Consider the following 17,152-nt stretch of genomic DNA (forward strand, 5'->3'; position numbering starts at 1 on the left):
GTGTGTGTGTGTGTGTGTGTGTGTGTGTGTGTGTGTGTGTGTGTGTGTGTGTGTGTGTGTGTGTGTGTGTGTGTGTGTGTGTGTGTGTGTGTGTGTGTGTGTGTGTGTGTGTGTGTGTGTGTGTGTGTGTGTGTGTGTGTGTGTGTGTGTGTGTGTGTGTGTGTGTGTGTGTGTGTGTGTGTGTGTGTGTGTGTGTGTGTGTGTGTGTGTGTGTGTGTGTGTGTGTGTGTGTGTGTGTGTGTGTGTGTGTGTGTGTGTGTGTGTGTGTGTGTGTGTGTGTGTGTGTGTGTGTGTGTGTGTGTGTGTGTGTGTGTGTGTGTGTGTGTGTGTGTGTGTGTGTGTGTGTGTGTGTGTGTGTGTGTGTGTGTGTGTGTGTGTGTGTGTGTGTGTGTGTGTGTGTGTGTGTGTGTGTGTGTGTGTGTGTGTGTGTGTGTGTGTGTGTGTGTGTGTGTGTGTGTGTGTGTGTGTGTGTGTGTGTGTGTGTGTGTGTGTGTGTGTGTGTGTGTGTGTGTGTGTGTGTGTGTGTGTGTGTGTGTGTGTGTGTGTGTGTGTGTGTGTGTGTGTGTGTGTGTGTGTGTGTGTGTGTGTGTGTGTGTGTGTGTGTGTGTGTGTGTGTGTGTGTGTGTGTGTGTAGAAAAAAAAGTTGATTGACAGTTCAGAGGCGAGCCGAAAGAGCCAGAGCTTAACCCCTGCAAACACCACTAGGTGAATACAGAGATGTGCTTGCAATGTTAACCTCCAGCTCTTTGACCCCGTTTATTCTATTGAAAGTCACTAAGTGTATCCCTCCGCTCGTGTATATATTATACCGGGTCTTGGAGCTACATGTAGTGTTTACCTCAACGATACTGGCTGCTAGCTCACTCCCAGCTCAGTACTCTCATTCCGTGGCCATATAAGCCCTCTCTAATGCAGCTCATGCTGAACATGTCATCCTTGTCTGCCCTGAAAATGCACGAAACAGTATCATATACGTCGTGATCATGTTAGCTTTGTCCCTTGTCTAGTGTGTTGATTTCAAGTTCCTTAGTCTTTCATTCAACATTCAACTGGTTTCATTTTGATTTTCGTCAGCAGGTGTAGCCTTACCACCATGTACTTCATAGTCATTTTTCTTTAATGCTTTCCTAATTACCCTTCCTCTAGAGATCGTCTTTCTTTCATTATGTATTGTTCTTTATGCTTCCTCCATTGCTTACTCTTTCCTTACTATGCATTTTCTTGAGTCAAGAGAAAATGTAAAGAATGGACCTCCATTAAGTTTTCACAATTACGCAAACATGTAAATTTCCTATTTATAAGCCTGTGCGAGCATGCGTGCGAGTCTGCACAAGTTACGGCTTAATTGTTACCGAGCACGTGTTCGTATAACTCACTTTAAGTACACGTCACTGACGTTCGGATAACGTAGAGAGAAAATGTTACTGTGAGTTTAGAAGGTTTTGCGAACATTATCCCGTTCCCCCGAACACACACACCGTAAACCAGGTTATGGGTCCTAATAATATTAACACACAAATTTCAGCAGAAAATTTCGTTAATTTGTGTAACGTATTAACTAAAACAGAGAGTATTATTGGCACTTTCTATAGTGTTATAGTGGCACTTTCTATAGCGTTATAGTGGCACTCTCTATTATACTGTGGCACTTTCTATAGCGTTATAGTGGCACTCTCTATTATACTGTGGCACTTTCTATAGCGTTATAGTGGCACTTAGTATTATACTGTGGCAACTTCTATAGTGTTATAGTGGCACTTTCTATTATAGTGTGGCACTTTCTATAGCGTTATAGTGGCACTTTCTATTATACTGTGGCACTTTCTATAGCGTTATAGTGGCACTCTCTATTATACTGTGGCACTTTCTATAGCGTTATAGTGGCACTTAGTATTATACTGTGGCACTTTCTATAGCGTTATAGTGGCACTCTCTATTATACTGTGGCACTTTCTATAGCGTTATAGTGGTACTAAGTATTATACTGTGGCAACTTCTATAGTGTTATAGTGGCACTTTCTATTATACTGTGGCACTTTCTACAGCGTTATAGTGGCACTTTCTATAGTGTTATAGTGGCACTTTCTAAAGCGTTTGGGCAATACCTCCGCTTTGAGGAAAGGATAACATTAGTCTACTTCACCTCCACCTTCACCTATTCACCCCCATCTTCACCCACTTCACCTACACCTTAACCCATATAATCCACATCAAACCTACTTACAATACCATCAAGAAAAAAAGTACAAAGTAAAGTCTTCGGGAGAAGAAGTGAAGACTTTAGACTTTGATGCGTCAAGAAAGATGGCGAGGCGGGGTGTCACTGGCCGGAGTGAGGTGATAGTGAGGGAGAGATAATGTTGGTGAAGTTGCTCGGTGGCTGCATCACTGCTGCCATGCTGCTGAATAAATGATTTTTGTGGGTGTCGTTTTCGCGGGTTAACGACTGTGGAGGAGGTCATGGGGTGCATGTGGGCCGTACTGCGGTGGTGGTGGTGGTGGTGGTGGTGGTGGTGGTGGTGGTGGTGGTGGTGGTGGTGATGGTGGTGGTGGTGGTGGTGGTGGTGGTGGTGGTGGTGATGGTGGTGGTGGTGGTGGTGGTGGTGGTGGTGGTGGTGGTGGTGGTGGTGGTGGTGGTGGTGGTGGTGGTGGTGATGGTGGTGGTGGTGGTGGTGGTGATGGTGGTGGTGGTGGTGGTGGTGGTGGTGGTGGTGGTGATGATGGACTACATCACGCAAAAGTGCAAGGACGCAACAAACACGTTTGTCCCAGTCCAAAAGGAAAACAGTGAAATGAAGATGGTTGTCACACACACAACAAGTTGTGTCAAGACACAAGATGGTTGTAAAGACATTCAAACACACAGTGTTTGTGTGTGTGTCTAACAGAAGAGTTAGGGGGGACATGATCACCACATTCAAGATTCCCAAGGGAATCGACAGGGTAGATAAAGACAGGCTATTTAACACAAGGGACAGACGCACTAGAGGACACAGGTGGAAACTGAGTGCCCAAACGATCCACAGAGATATTAGAAAGAACTTTTTTAGTGTCAGAGTGGTTGACAAATGGAATGCTTTAGGAAGTGATGTGGTGGAGGCTGACTCCATACCCTCGCAAGCACAACTAGGTGAGTACAACTAGGTGAGTACAACTAGGTGAGTACACACACACACACACACACACACACACACACACACACACACACACACACACACACACACACACACACACACACACACACACACACAAAAGGAGCGGAGAGACAAGGACAAAAACATGATTAAAGAGATCCTTAAAGAGGTAAGGATGGAGGGAGCTGAGCGAAATGTTGAAAAGGTTTTCAGGCTTGGAAAGTACAACAAGGACAGAGACCGAATGATAAAGGTGGTTTTCATGAGCGAAATCGCGAAAGAGGAACTGCTAGCAAGGAAGTGTTGTCTAAAAGGTGTAGAGAAGTTCAAGAAAATATTCCTGCAGAGGGATATGACAAGGGAAGAGAGAATACGGACAGCAGACGCGAGGAAGGAGCGCAGGAAGAGAGAAGGAAATCAGAGTACCACAACCCAGAACCCTACAATCCCAGAGGGAAGTGGAGAACCCTCCTCAAACAGTGCAACAGCCACAGGGATTGGGGCACCACCCCCAAATTCTACCCAACAGACACCCAACCTGCCCCATCCCCTGTCAGCCCCCCACTAAGTACCCACCTAGGGCACCCTCCCCCCACCCACCCCCCACCCCCCACTCACCCCCCTTCTCCCCCTCACCCCTCTCCCCAGGACCTCCCTTCTCCCCCATCCCCCATGCCCTCCCTTCTCCCACATGCCTTCCCGTCTCTCCCACCCCCATGCCCTCCCTTCTCCCCCTCCCCCCTAAGCCCCCCACTCTCCCCCACCCCACCTAAGTCTTCCCCTCTCCCCCACTCCCCTAAACCCTCCCCTCTTCCTCACCCACCTCAGCCCTCCCTTTTCCCCCACGCCCCCCAAGCCCTCCACCCTTTTCTCTTCCCCCAAGCCCCCCCATCTCCCCTATCCCCCACAGCCTCTCCTCCCCCCATGCTTCCCCAACCCTCCCTCTCTTACCCACCCCCTGTACCCTCCCCCTCTTATCCACCCCCTGTACCCTCCCCCTCTTATCCACCCCCTGTACCCTCCCCCTCTCCCCCACCACCCCAAGCCCTCCCTCCTCCACCAATCCCCCCGTGCCAGGTCCCCCCAGCTCCCACTCACCCCAGATCCCAAAGGTCCCCCCCAGAAAAGAAGCAGAAGAGAGTCAGTTTCAGGGTGATGTACTCGAACATAGATGGGATCACAAGCAAGACAAGTGAACTAAGGGAAAGAGCACAAGAAGTTAACCCAGATGTAATCGGACTCACTGAAACAAAACTCTCTGGAATCATAACGAATGCCGTGTTTCCCCAGGAGTATACAGTAATAAGGAAAGAGAGGGAAGGTAGAGGAGGAGGCGGAGTGGCCCTACTCATGAGAAGGGAATGGAGTTTTAAGGAGATGGCCATCCCGGGCTGTGAGGAGTTCAGAGACTACATAGCAGGCACCATAACAATGGGAGGACCAAGAATAGTAGTAGCAGTAATATACAACCCTCCACCAAATGACAGGAGACCCAGTCAAGAGTATGAAAACAACAACAAGGCAGTTAACACTATAATTGAGAGGGCAGCCTCTGCTGCCTGTAGAAATAGATCCCACCTGCTCATCATGGGCGACTTCAATCACGGAAAGATTGACTGGGAGAACAAGGAACCGCATGGAGGCGAGGATACGTGGAGAGCCAAACTATTGGAGGTGGTGACAAGCAACTTTTTAACGCAGCATGTCGGAGAACCCACAAGGATGAGAGGCAATGATGAACCAGCGAGACTCGACCTAGTCTTCACTCTGAACGACTCCGACATAAGAGAAATCGGTTTTGAGGACCCAGTAGGAATGAGCGACCACAGTGTACTGGTGTTTGAGTACTTGATTGAAGAAGGGTTATTGAACTCGAGGAGGGATACCGAAACCAAAAGGTTAGCATACCGAAAGGGAAACTATGAGGGGATAAGAAAATTCCTAACAGATATAGCATGGGAAACAGAGCTCAGGGGAAAGACGGCCCAAGATATGATGGACTACATCACGCAGAAGTGCAAGGACGCAGCAAACAAGTTTGTCCCAGTCCAAAAGGAAAACAGAGAAATGAAGATGAGAAACCCATGGTTTAATCAAAGATGTAGGCTAGCTAAGCAGCAAAGTAAAAGGGCATGGAGAAACTATAGGAATAACAGGACACTGGAGAGCAGAGAAAGATACCAGAATGCCAGGAATGAATATGTCAGGATGAGGAGAGAGGCAGAAAGACAATACGAAAATGACATCGCAAGCAAGGCAAAGACTCAGCCTAAATTGTTGCATAGCCACATTAGGAGAAAAACAACAGTAAAGGAACAGGTTATGAGATTAAGGATAGGGGCGGAAGGATTCACTACAAATGACAAGGAAGTGTGTGAGGAATTGAATAAGAAATTCCAGGAGGTCTTCACCTTAGAACAAGGAGAAATTCCAGAGGTAAGTGAGGGAATAGCTAACCAGGAACCACTGGAAGAGTTTGAGATTACCAGTGGGGAAGTAAGGAAGTGTTTACTAGAGTTGGACGTGACGAAGGCTATAGGCCCAGATGGAATCTCCCCTTGGGTTCTAAAGGAAGGAGCAAGAGAACTGAGCCTACCACTCTCCATAGTGTATAACAAATCACTGGCAACAGGGGAACTGCCAGATACTTGGAAAGCAGCTAACGTAGTCCCGATATACAAGAAAGGGGATAGACAGGAGGCACTGAACTACAGGCCAGTGTCCCTAACCTGCATACCATGCAAGCTGATGGAGAAGATTGTGCGAAAAAAACTAGTGGAGCATCTGGAGCGAAGGAACTTTGTAACACAGCATCAACATGGGTTCAGGGATGGCAGGTCCTGCCTCACAGGGTTACTTGAATTCTACGACCAGGCAACAAAAATAAGGCAAGAAAGAGAAGGGTGGGCAGACTGCATATTTTTGGATTGTCAGAAAGCCTTTGATACAGTGCCACACAAGAGGCTAGTGCGAAAGTTGGAGATGCAGGCTGGAGTGAGAGGGAAGGTACTCCGGTGGATAGAGGAATACCTAAGCAACAGGAGACAACGAGTCTGTGTGAGGGGTGAGGTCTCAGATTGGCGAGACGTCACAAGTGGAGTCCCGCAGGGGTCAGTCCTTGGACCTATACTGTTTCTGGTATATGTAAATGATCTCCCAGAGGGTATAGATTCGTTCCTCTCAATGTTTGCCGACGATGCAAAAATTATGAGGAGGATTGAAACAGAGGATGATAGTAGGAGGCTACAAGATGACCTGGATAGACTGAGTGAATGGTCCAACAAATGGCTGTTGAAGTTCAACCCGAGTAAATGCAAAGTAATGAAACTAGGCAGTGGAAACAGGAGGCCAGGCACAGGATACAGAATAGGAGATGAAGTACTTAATGAAACAGACAGAGAGAAAGATCTAGGAGTTGATATCACACCAAACCTGTCTCCTGAAGCCCACATAAAGAGAATAACGTCTGCGGCATATGCGAGGCTGGCTAACATCAGAACGGCGTTCAGGAACCTGTGTAAGGAATCATTCAGAATCTTGTACACCACATATGTAAGACCAATCCTGGAGTATGCGGCCCCAGCATGGAGCCCGTACCTTGTCAAGCACAAGACGAAGCTGGAAAAAGTCCAAAGGTATGCTACTAGACTAGTCCCAGAACTAAGAGGCATGAGTTATGAGGAAAGGCTGCGGGAAATGCACCTCACGACACTGGAAGACAGAAGAGTAAGGGGGGACATGATCACAACCTACAAAATCCTCAGGGGAATCGACCGGGTAAACAAGGACGAACTTTTCAACACTGGTGGGACGCGAACAAGGGGACACAGGTGGAAGCTGAGTACCCAAATGAGCCACAGAGACGTTAGAAAGAACTTTTTCAGTGTCAGAGTAGTTAGCAAATGGAATGCATTAGGAAGTGATGTGGTGGAGGCTGACTCCATTCACAGTTTCAAATGTAGATATGATAGAGCCCAATAGGCTCAGGAATCTGTACACCAGTTGATTGACGGTTGAGAGGCGGGACCAAAGAGCCAGAGCTCAACCCCCGCAAGCACAATTAGGTAAGTACACACACACACACACACACACACACACACACGCACACACTCGCGCGCGCGCGTATCTTCCCCGCACGCACACACGGGCAATTTCACCTTAGGAATAACCGCCCAATAAATCTTCGGGTCATTGTATTTTCATGGTTAAACCGCTTCATTTTACCCACGAGTGCGGCCAGCCTGCCTCCCGCCGCCCACCATACATCACAGGAGATATAGGGCCGGGGAGGCAGAGACCAGTCCCGCTGGTCTTACCCGCTTCAACTCTGCCATCCACACATAAGAGATGCTAATACAAATCCCTCTCCGAGGTGGAATGGGTGGAGTCACTTGCCGGAGCCTAAACCTTTTTAAATTAGTAGCAGGAAACTAAAGGAAGTAACAATGGTGAATATAACGATCTCTTAATACCATACATTTGCACCAAACTGTCTACCAACAGGATTCTGGAGAAAAAAAACTGCCTCGCACGGTTACTGCAGCATCACTTGCGTTTCTCGAAGAATACTAAATTAACTCCACAAACATTAAGGCTGCATAAGAGCTGCACAAACTGAAACTTTATGCCTTCACCATCGACAGTAAAAAGAAACATAAGAAATATTGAGAAAATTCGTGTTAGAATTATTAATCTTACTTTTTCGGACTGCTACCAAAATACACTAGTATATATATATATATATATATATATATATATATATATATATATATATATATATAACTGAAAACTCACACCCCAGAAGTGACTCGAACCCATACTCCCAGATGCCACGCAACTGGTATGTACAAGACGCCTTAATCCACTTGACCATCACGACCGGACAAAATGAGGTGATAGCCGAGGCTATTTGAACCACCCCACCGCCGGCACTCGGATAGTAATCTTGGGCATAGCATTTTACCAAATCACCTCATTCTTTGGGGCACACGTGAGGAACACAAATGCGAACAAGCCTGAATGGTCCCCAGGACAATATGCAACTGAAAACTCACACCCCAGAAGTGACTCGAACCCATACTCCCAGATGCCACGCAACTGGTATGTACAAGACGCCTTAATCCACTTGACCATCACGACCGGACAAAATGAGGTGATAGCCGAGGCTATTTGAACCACCCCACCGCCGGCACTCGGATAGTAATCTTGGGCATAGCATTTTACCAAATCACCTCATTCTTTGGGGCACACGTGAGGAACACAAATGCGAACAAGCCTGAATGGTCCCCAGGACAATATGCAACTGAAAACTCACACCCCAGAAGTGACTCGAACCCATACTCCCAGATGCCACGCAACTGGTATGTACAAGACGCCTTAATCCACTTGACCATCACGACCGGACAAAATGAGGTGATAGCCGAGGCTATTTGAACCACCCCACCGCCGGCACTCGGATAGTAATCTTGGGCATAGCATTTTACCAAATCACCTCATTCTTTGGGGCACACGTGAGGAACACAAATGCGAACAAGCCTGAATGGTCCCCAGGACAATATGCAACTGAAAACTCACACCCCAGAAGTGACTCGAACCCATACTCCCAGATGCCACGCAACTGGTATGTACAAGACGCCTTAATCCACTTGACCATCACGACCGGACAAAATGAGGTGATAGCCGAGGCTATTTGAACCACCCCACCGCCGGCACTCGGATAGTAATCTTGGGCATAGCATTTTACCAAATCACCTCATTCTTTGGGGCACACGTGAGGAACACAAATGCGAACAAGCCTGAATGGTCCCCAGGACAATATGCAACTGAAAATTCAGGCTTGTTCGCATTTGTGTTCCTCACGTGTGCCCCAAAGAATGAGGTGATTTGGTAAAATGCTATGCCCAAGATTACTATCCGAGTGCCGGCGGTGGGGTGGTTCAAATAGCCTCGGCTATCACCTCATTTTGTCCGGTCGTGATGGTCAAGTGGATTAAGGCGTCTTGTACATACCAGTTGCGTGGCATCTGGGAGTATGGGTTCGAGTCACTTCTGGGGTGTGAGTTTTCAGTTGCATATTGTCCTGGGGACCATTCAGGCTTGTTCGCATTTGTGTTCCTCACGTGTGCCCCAAAGAATGAGGTGATTTGGTAAAATGCTATGCCCAAGATTACTATCCGAGTGCCGGCGGTGGGGTGGTTCAAATAGCCTCGGCTATCACCTCATTTTGTCCGGTCGTGATGGTCAAGTGGATTAAGGCGTCTTGTACATACCAGTTGCGTGGCATCTGGGAGTATGGGTTCGAGTCACTTCTGGGGTGTGAGTTTTCAGTTGCATATTGTCCTGGGGACCATTCAGGCTTGTTCGCATTTGTGTTCCTCACGTGTGCCCCAAAGAATGAGGTGATTTGGTAAAATGCTATGCCCAAGATTACTATCCGAGTGCCGGCGGTGGGGTGGTTCAAATAGCCTCGGCTATCACCTCATTTTGTCCGGTCGTGATGGTCAAGTGGATTAAGGCGTCTTGTACATACCAGTTGCGTGGCATCTGGGAGTATGGGTTCGAGTCACTTCTGGGGTGTGAGTTTTCAGTTGCATATTGTCCTGGGGACCATTCAGGCTTGTTCGCATATATATATATATATATATATATATATATATATATATATATATATATATATATATATATATATATATATATATATATATATATATATATATATGTCGTACCTAGTAGCCAGAATGCACTTCTCAGCCTACTATGCAAGGCCCGATTTGCCTAATAAGCCAAGTTTTCATGAATTAATGTTTTTTCGACTACCTAACCTACCTAACCTAACCTAACCTAACTTTTTCTACTACCTAACCCAACCTAACCTATAAAGATAGGTTAGGTTAGGTTAGGTATGGTTGGTTAGGTTCGGTCATATATCTACGTTAATTTTAACTCCAATAAAAAAAATTTGACCTCATACATAATGAAATGGGTAGCTTTATCATTTCATAAGAAAAAAATTAGAAAAAATATATTAATTCAGTAAAACTTGGCTTATTAGGCAAATCGGGCCTTGCATAGTAGGCTGAGAAGTGCGTTCTGGCTACTAGGTACGACATATATATATATATATATATATATATATATATATATATATATATATATATATATATATATATATATATATATATATATATATATATATATATATATATATATATATATATATATATTATTAAATATGACCGAAAAAGTAAGATTAATAATTCTAACACGAATTTTCTCAATCTTTCGTACATTACGCTTCACTGTTGGAGGTAAATCAAAAATCACTTCTCCAAAATTCATTTTTATTTCTAGTCTGACGCGACACGGGCGCGTTTCGTAAAACTTATTACATTTTCAAAGACTTCACAAATACACAACTGATTAGAACTTACGTCTCTCTGATATTATATCTACATTTGAGTGAGGTGGGAAGGGTGATGTGGCATAACACAAGACAGAACAGGAGGGGATATTAATAGGGTATTAAAAGTATCAACACAAGACAGAACAGAAACAATGGGTATTGAATAGAAGTGTTTGTAGAAAGCCTATTGGTCCATATTTCTTGATGCTTCTATATTGGAGCGGAGTCTTGAGGTGGGTAGAATATAGTTGTGCAATAATTGGCTGTTGATTGCTGGTGTTGACTTCTTGATGTGTAGTGCCTCGCAAACGTCAAGCCGCCTGCTATCGCTGTATCTATCGATGATTTCTGTGTTGTTTACTAGGATTTCTCTGGCGATGGTTTGGTTATGGGAAGAGATTATATGTTCCTTAATGGAGCCCTGTTGCTTATGCATCGTTAAACGCCTAGAAAGAGATGTTGTTGTCTTGCCTATATACTGGGTTTTTTGGAGCTTACAGTCCCCAAGTGGGCATTTGAAGGCATAGACGACGTTAGTCTCTTTTAAAGCGTTCTGTTTTGTGTCTGGAGAGTTTCTCATGAGTAGGCTGGCCGTTTTTCTGGTTTTATAGTAAATCGTCAGTTGTATCCTCTGATTTTTGTCTGTAGGGATAACGTTTCTATTAACAATATCTTTCAGGACCCTTTCCTCCGTTTTATGAGCTGTGGAAAAGAAGTTCCTGTAAAATAGTCTAATAGGGGGTATAGGTGTTGTGTTAGTTGTCTCTTCAGAGGTTGCATGGCTTTTCACTTTCCTTCTTATGATGTCTTCGATGAAACCATTGGAGAAGCCGTTATTGACTAGGACCTGCCTTACCCTACAGAGTTCTTCAGGGTAAGGCAGGTCCTAGTCAATAACGGCTTCTCCAATGGTTTCATCGAAGACATCATAAGAAGGAAAGTGAAAAGCCATGCAACCTCTGAAGAGACAACTAACACAACACCTATACCCCCTATTAGACTATTTTACAGGAACTTCTTTTCCACAGCTCATAAAACGGAGGAAAGGGTCCTGAAAGATATTGTTAATAGAAACGTTATCCCTACAGACAAAAATCAGAGGATACAACTGACGATTTACTATAAAACCAGAAAAACGGCCAGCCTACTCATGAGAAACTCTCCAGACACAAAACAGAACGCTTTAAAAGAGACTAACGTCGTCTATGCCTTCAAATGCCCACTTGGGGACTGTAAGCTCCAAAAAACCCAGTATATAGGCAAGACAACAACATCTCTTTCTAGGCGTTTAACGATGCATAAGCAACAGGGCTCCATTAAGGAACATATAATCTCTTCCCATAACCAAACCATCGCCAGAGAAATCCTAGTAAACAACACAGAAATCATCGATAGATACAGCGATAGCAGGCGGCTTGACGTTTGCGAGGCACTACACATCAAGAAGTCAACACCAGCAATCAACAGCCAATTATTGCACAACTATATTCTACCCACCTCAAGACTCCGCTCCAATATAGAAGCATCAAGAAATATGGACCAATAGGCTTTCTACAAACACTTCTATTCAATACCCATTGTTTCTGTTCTGTCTTGTGTTGATACTTTTAATACCCTATTAATATCCCCTCCTGTTCTGTCTTGTGTTATGCCACATCACCCTTCCCACCTCACTCAAATGTAGATATAATATCAGAGAGACGTAAGTTCTAATCAGTTGTGTATTTGTGAAGTCTTTGAAAATGTAATAAGTTTTACGAAACGCGCCCGTGTCGCGTCAGACTAGAAATAAAAATGAATTTTGGAGAAGTGATTTTTGATTTACCTCCAACAGTGAAGCGTAATGTACGAAAGATTGAGAAAATTCGTGTTAGAATTATTAATCTTACTTTTTCGGTCATATTTAATAATATATGTCTACAGGAAAGACTGCTACCAAAATATACTAATATATATATATATATATATATATATATATATATATATATATATATATATATATATATATATATATATATGAATGGTTCCCCAGGACTATATGCAACTGAAAACTCACATCCCAGAAGGGACTCGAACCCATACTGCCAGGAGCAACGTCTATCCTTATAGACGATCATTGGTGCGGTGGTCACGGTACTGTGTACGTTTGGAGTTTTAAGACTATGAAGTGCTCGCAAGCACTAAGACGAAGTCTGTTTCGTTTCAATGTAGTTTATTGGCTTTTTCTGATATCAGGATGTTTTGTGATCTTGTACTCATATAATATATGCAAACTTCCTGCCACAGAAAAAAAACGATTATTAATTGGATGGCGAAAAGGTCAACACAACTGTTTTTTTTTTTTATATATACACAAGAGTTGTTACATTCTTGTACAGCCACTAGTACGTGTAGCGTTTCGGGCAAGTCCTTAATCCTATGGTCCCTGGAATACGATCCCCTGCCGCGAAGAATCGTTTTTACAACCAAGTACACATTTTACTGTTGCGTTAAACAGAGGCTACAGTTAATGATTTGCGTCCAGTAAATCCTCCCCGGCCAGGATACGAACCCATGACAAAGCGCTCGTGGAACGCCAAGCGAGTGTCTTACCACTACACCACGGAGACTGGTAATTGTTCATCGGATCACTCTTGGTCTAGGGGATGTGCTGTCAATTTAAAATATCCCCGGGACTCCCGTGCTTCCTGACTAGAAACAAGCAAGAGTGACAACATCATTGAAAGGTACATAAAAACATCTGCAATAAAACGGTCGAATCATGAGAGGAGAGCAACAATTCCAAGTTATTGAGTCAAAAAACTGAAGAGAAGGCACATAATGCATGACAGAAGGAACATGAGAACCATGGAGGACTACATGAGAACCATGGAGGACTACATGAGAACCATGGAGGACTACATGAGAACCATGGAGGACTACATGAGAACCATGGAGGACTAAGGAGACATGTGCGGTGCTAGCGTGTGAGGGCCTCGTACTGGTCTAAGGTATGGACCACTTACTCCCCGCCTTTACTGCCACCTGGCTTGGATTACAAGCCACGGTTACACACACACTTCCTGCCCTGTGGGGCTCCTGGCCAAGTTAAAGACTTGGTCGGCACTATGCTAGCAGGGACACAAAGACAAAAACATAATATGTAGGTACTTTTTGTGTGTAACCATATATATATATATATGAATGTATGTATGTATGTATGTATGTATGTATGTATGTATGTATGTATGTATGTATGTATGTATGTATGTATGTATGTATGTACGTATGTATGTATGTATGTATGTATGTATGTATGTATGTATGTATGTATGTATGTATGTATGTATGTATGTATGTATGTATGTATGTATGTATGTTGGTAGATATGTATGTATGTATGTATGAATGTATGTGTGTGTGTGTGTGCAGCATATGGTCAATAATATACTACCACGACGTTAGTAGAACACATTATTACGTTTACTTAAAAAAAAAAAAATTACAGCAATGTTTTGTCAAATTATGAAAATATAAAAATTAACGAAGAGTTCCGTCAGAGCATCGAAGTGGTGTAAAAATAGTGTTCCTACTACGCTCTTTTACTGTTATCTAGTCGTGGATACTCTATAATACTATTATGTTTGTAATCATTAATCCCCGCCTGCTGGCCGCAATCGAGCGGGAGGATATCTCCCGAGCGAGAAGGATATCCTCCGAGCGGGAAGGATATCTCCCGGGCGTGAAGGATATTCCCGGGCGTGAAGGATATCCTCCGAGCGAGAAGGATATCTCCCGAGCCGGAAGGATATCTCCCGAGCGAGAAGGATATCCTCCGAGCGGGAGGAATATTTCCCGAGCCGGAAGGATATCTCCCGAGCGAGAAGGATATCCTCCGAGCGGGAAGGATATCTCCCGAGCGAGAAGGATATCCTCCGGGCGGGAAGGATATCTCCCGAGCCGGAAGGATATCTCCCGGGCGTGAAGGATATCTCCCGGGCGGGAAGGACACCTCTGGTAATCAGACACGGTCTGGAATTCGTTAAGGGTGAGGAGCTTGAGAGTGGTAGGCAAACTAGGCCAGACGTCTCTCTCCCCATCACGGCCTGTTTACTCCACCAACAATTACCTCTCGCGCACTTCAAGTCTTTTATTGGAGAAGTTGATAGCTGCGTCCCCCAAGTGCTGGTGTCATATATACGCGCGAGAGAGCGTCTAGGGGGTAGGGAATGGTGGGTGGTAGGGTGGGGGCTCTAACCTGTGGTGTAGCAGGGTGACACTAACGTCTGGTGTAGCAGGGTGACACTAACGTCTGGTGTAGCAGGGTGACACTAACGTCTGGTGTAGCAGGGTGACACTAACGTCTGGTGTGGCAGGGTGACACTAACGTCTGGTGTGGCAGGGTGACACTAACGTCTGGTGTGGCAGGGTGACACTAACGTCTGGTGTAGCAGGGTGACACTAACGTCTGGTGTGGCAGGGTGACACTAACGTCTGGTGTGGCAGGGTGACACTAACGTCTGGTGTAGCAGGGTGACACTAACGTCTGGTGTAGCAGGGTGACACTAACGTCTGGTGTGGCAGGGTGACACTAACGTCTGGTGTGGCAGGGTGACACTAACGTCTGGTGTGGCAGGGTGACACTAACGTCTGGTGTGGCAGGGTGACACTAACGTCTGGTGTAGCAGGGTGACACTAACGTCTGGTGTGGCAGGGTGACACTAACGTCTGGTGTGGCAGGGTGACACTAACGTCTGGTGTAGCAGGGTGACACTAACGTCTGGTGTAGCAGGGTGACACTAACGTCTGGTGTAGCAGGGTGACACTAACGTCTGGTGTAGCAGGGTGACACTAACGTCTGGTGTGGCAGGGTGACACTAACGTCTGGGGTGACTGATGTGTGGGGGCACCACTGAATCTCCTAGGCACATAATACCATTGATACATTGAGACTTAATACCACGGGACTTGATGCAAAGGGACTTTATATCAAGGGACTTGATTCCAGGAAAACAGATTCCGAGATTCTTTATAAGCAAAAGCTTGATAAAGTTATCCTGACACTGGTTCCGGCGCTAGGGTGAGGAAGACTGTGCCAGAGAGAACTGAAGTGAACACTGCCAACAACGTCAGGTGTATACTGGGTCGAAATACAATATTGTGCTTATAAAGAATTTTGTTGATAATCTGAGGCAAGCCAACTCAATTATCCATTTTAGGCAGAGAGCAGAGAAATGTCTTACCGAGGAAGATCTTTCAAAGGAAAAATAATATTCTAATCAAATTTTTCCTCGTTATCTTTCCACAAATATGAAAGATACTTAATTATAACTTGGTCATATCTTTGTGAGAGTTAATTTATCACTGAAAACACAAGGTTCTTGTGGCTGTATCTGAAGGGCGAGAATTTCTTTCTTTCGTTTAATCTAACTTTCTTTCTCCTGCAGAAAGGCGTAAATGCTGCAGATTAATTAGTGTGGGCTGACCACCGCCAGTAATATCTGGGCCCCGCCCACTTTCCATGTACTCACCTAATGTGGTAATGTTATATTACTATTTTTTGTATCTTTGATGGAGGAGACACCTAACATGCTTGCAGGCTTCCTGCTGCTTGCTGTGCTTGACTATATTATGCACACATTTCATGTTATCATCCCTATGCTTGTTTCATCCGCCATCAAGAGGACACGGACGATATTTACAAGGATGGTCATGAAGTTCATTCCTCAAGACGTACAACTGTCAGGTTGGCCGAGCGGTCTAAGGCGCCAGATTTAAGCTCTGGTACTCGTAAGAGTGCGTGGGTTCGAACCCCACACCTGACACGACAGGGAATATTTTACCTGATCAACCAGGCTGTTGATACAAGGCAATATAAGGTACAGTTGATTAAAGCGCGTCTGGGATCATCCCGGGCGTAGGTTCGAACCCTCATCACGGTCCTTGATGATTTGTTCATTTGTTTTTTAGGTAGGACCCGGTGTTCACGCGGTCACCAGTTCGAACTCTCCCCCATAGGAAGAGTCGTGGCCAGACAGGGAGGTATTTGTGTGGACGACCGCTGGAGTCCTGGCGGTGTCCAGGTCCAGCCCTCAAACGGCTCCCTTCCTTGCGGATATTCTGGAGAGATATAAGAATTTTGCACCAAGACTGTAATTTTATTTTTAATTATCAGCTTGTCTCTTGCAAATTGTCTATACTGTATACCTAAGTCATAAAAGTATTTGTGTGTTCGTCTGATACCATACTACTTGTGTAAAGGAAGAAATGTATATGTTCAGCTCTCAGAATGTTCGTCAATATGTATATTGTTTGTGACGTGTGTTTCTATATATGTATGAACAAGTTGTACTAAACGGGGTGAGAATAGCTTGAGCTACCTCATCCCTTTGTGTGTATTTTACCTCAATAAACTTATTTCAATTTCAATTTCAACCAATTTCAACTGTGACTCATACGTCAGGCTGCGAGCAGCTGAGTATAACAGCCTGGTTCACCAGTCCAGCAACGAGGACCGGGCCGCGGGGACGCTAAGCCCCGAAACCATCTCAAGGTTACCTCATTCCCCCTCCCTCTCCCCCTCACCAATTCATCCCACGGGGAAAACTTGAAGTATGGCTTCCTGCTCTACACTTTA

The 17,152-nt window shown here is 45.0% G+C and overlaps 1 non-coding gene across 1 annotated transcript; it reads left to right on the top strand.

Annotated features, from left to right (window-relative positions):
* Positions 1-16,256: 16,256 nt before the first annotated feature.
* Positions 16,257-16,340, top strand: TRNAL-UAA (transfer RNA leucine (anticodon UAA)). The gene has a single exon. It is a non-coding gene; the product is annotated as a tRNA-Leu (tRNA).
* The last annotated feature ends 812 nt before the right edge of the window (positions 16,341-17,152 follow it).

The sequence above is a fragment of the Procambarus clarkii genome, chromosome 57, assembly GCF_040958095.1.
Source record: "Procambarus clarkii isolate CNS0578487 chromosome 57, FALCON_Pclarkii_2.0, whole genome shotgun sequence".
Taxonomy (NCBI): Eukaryota; Metazoa; Arthropoda; class Malacostraca; order Decapoda; family Cambaridae; genus Procambarus; species Procambarus clarkii.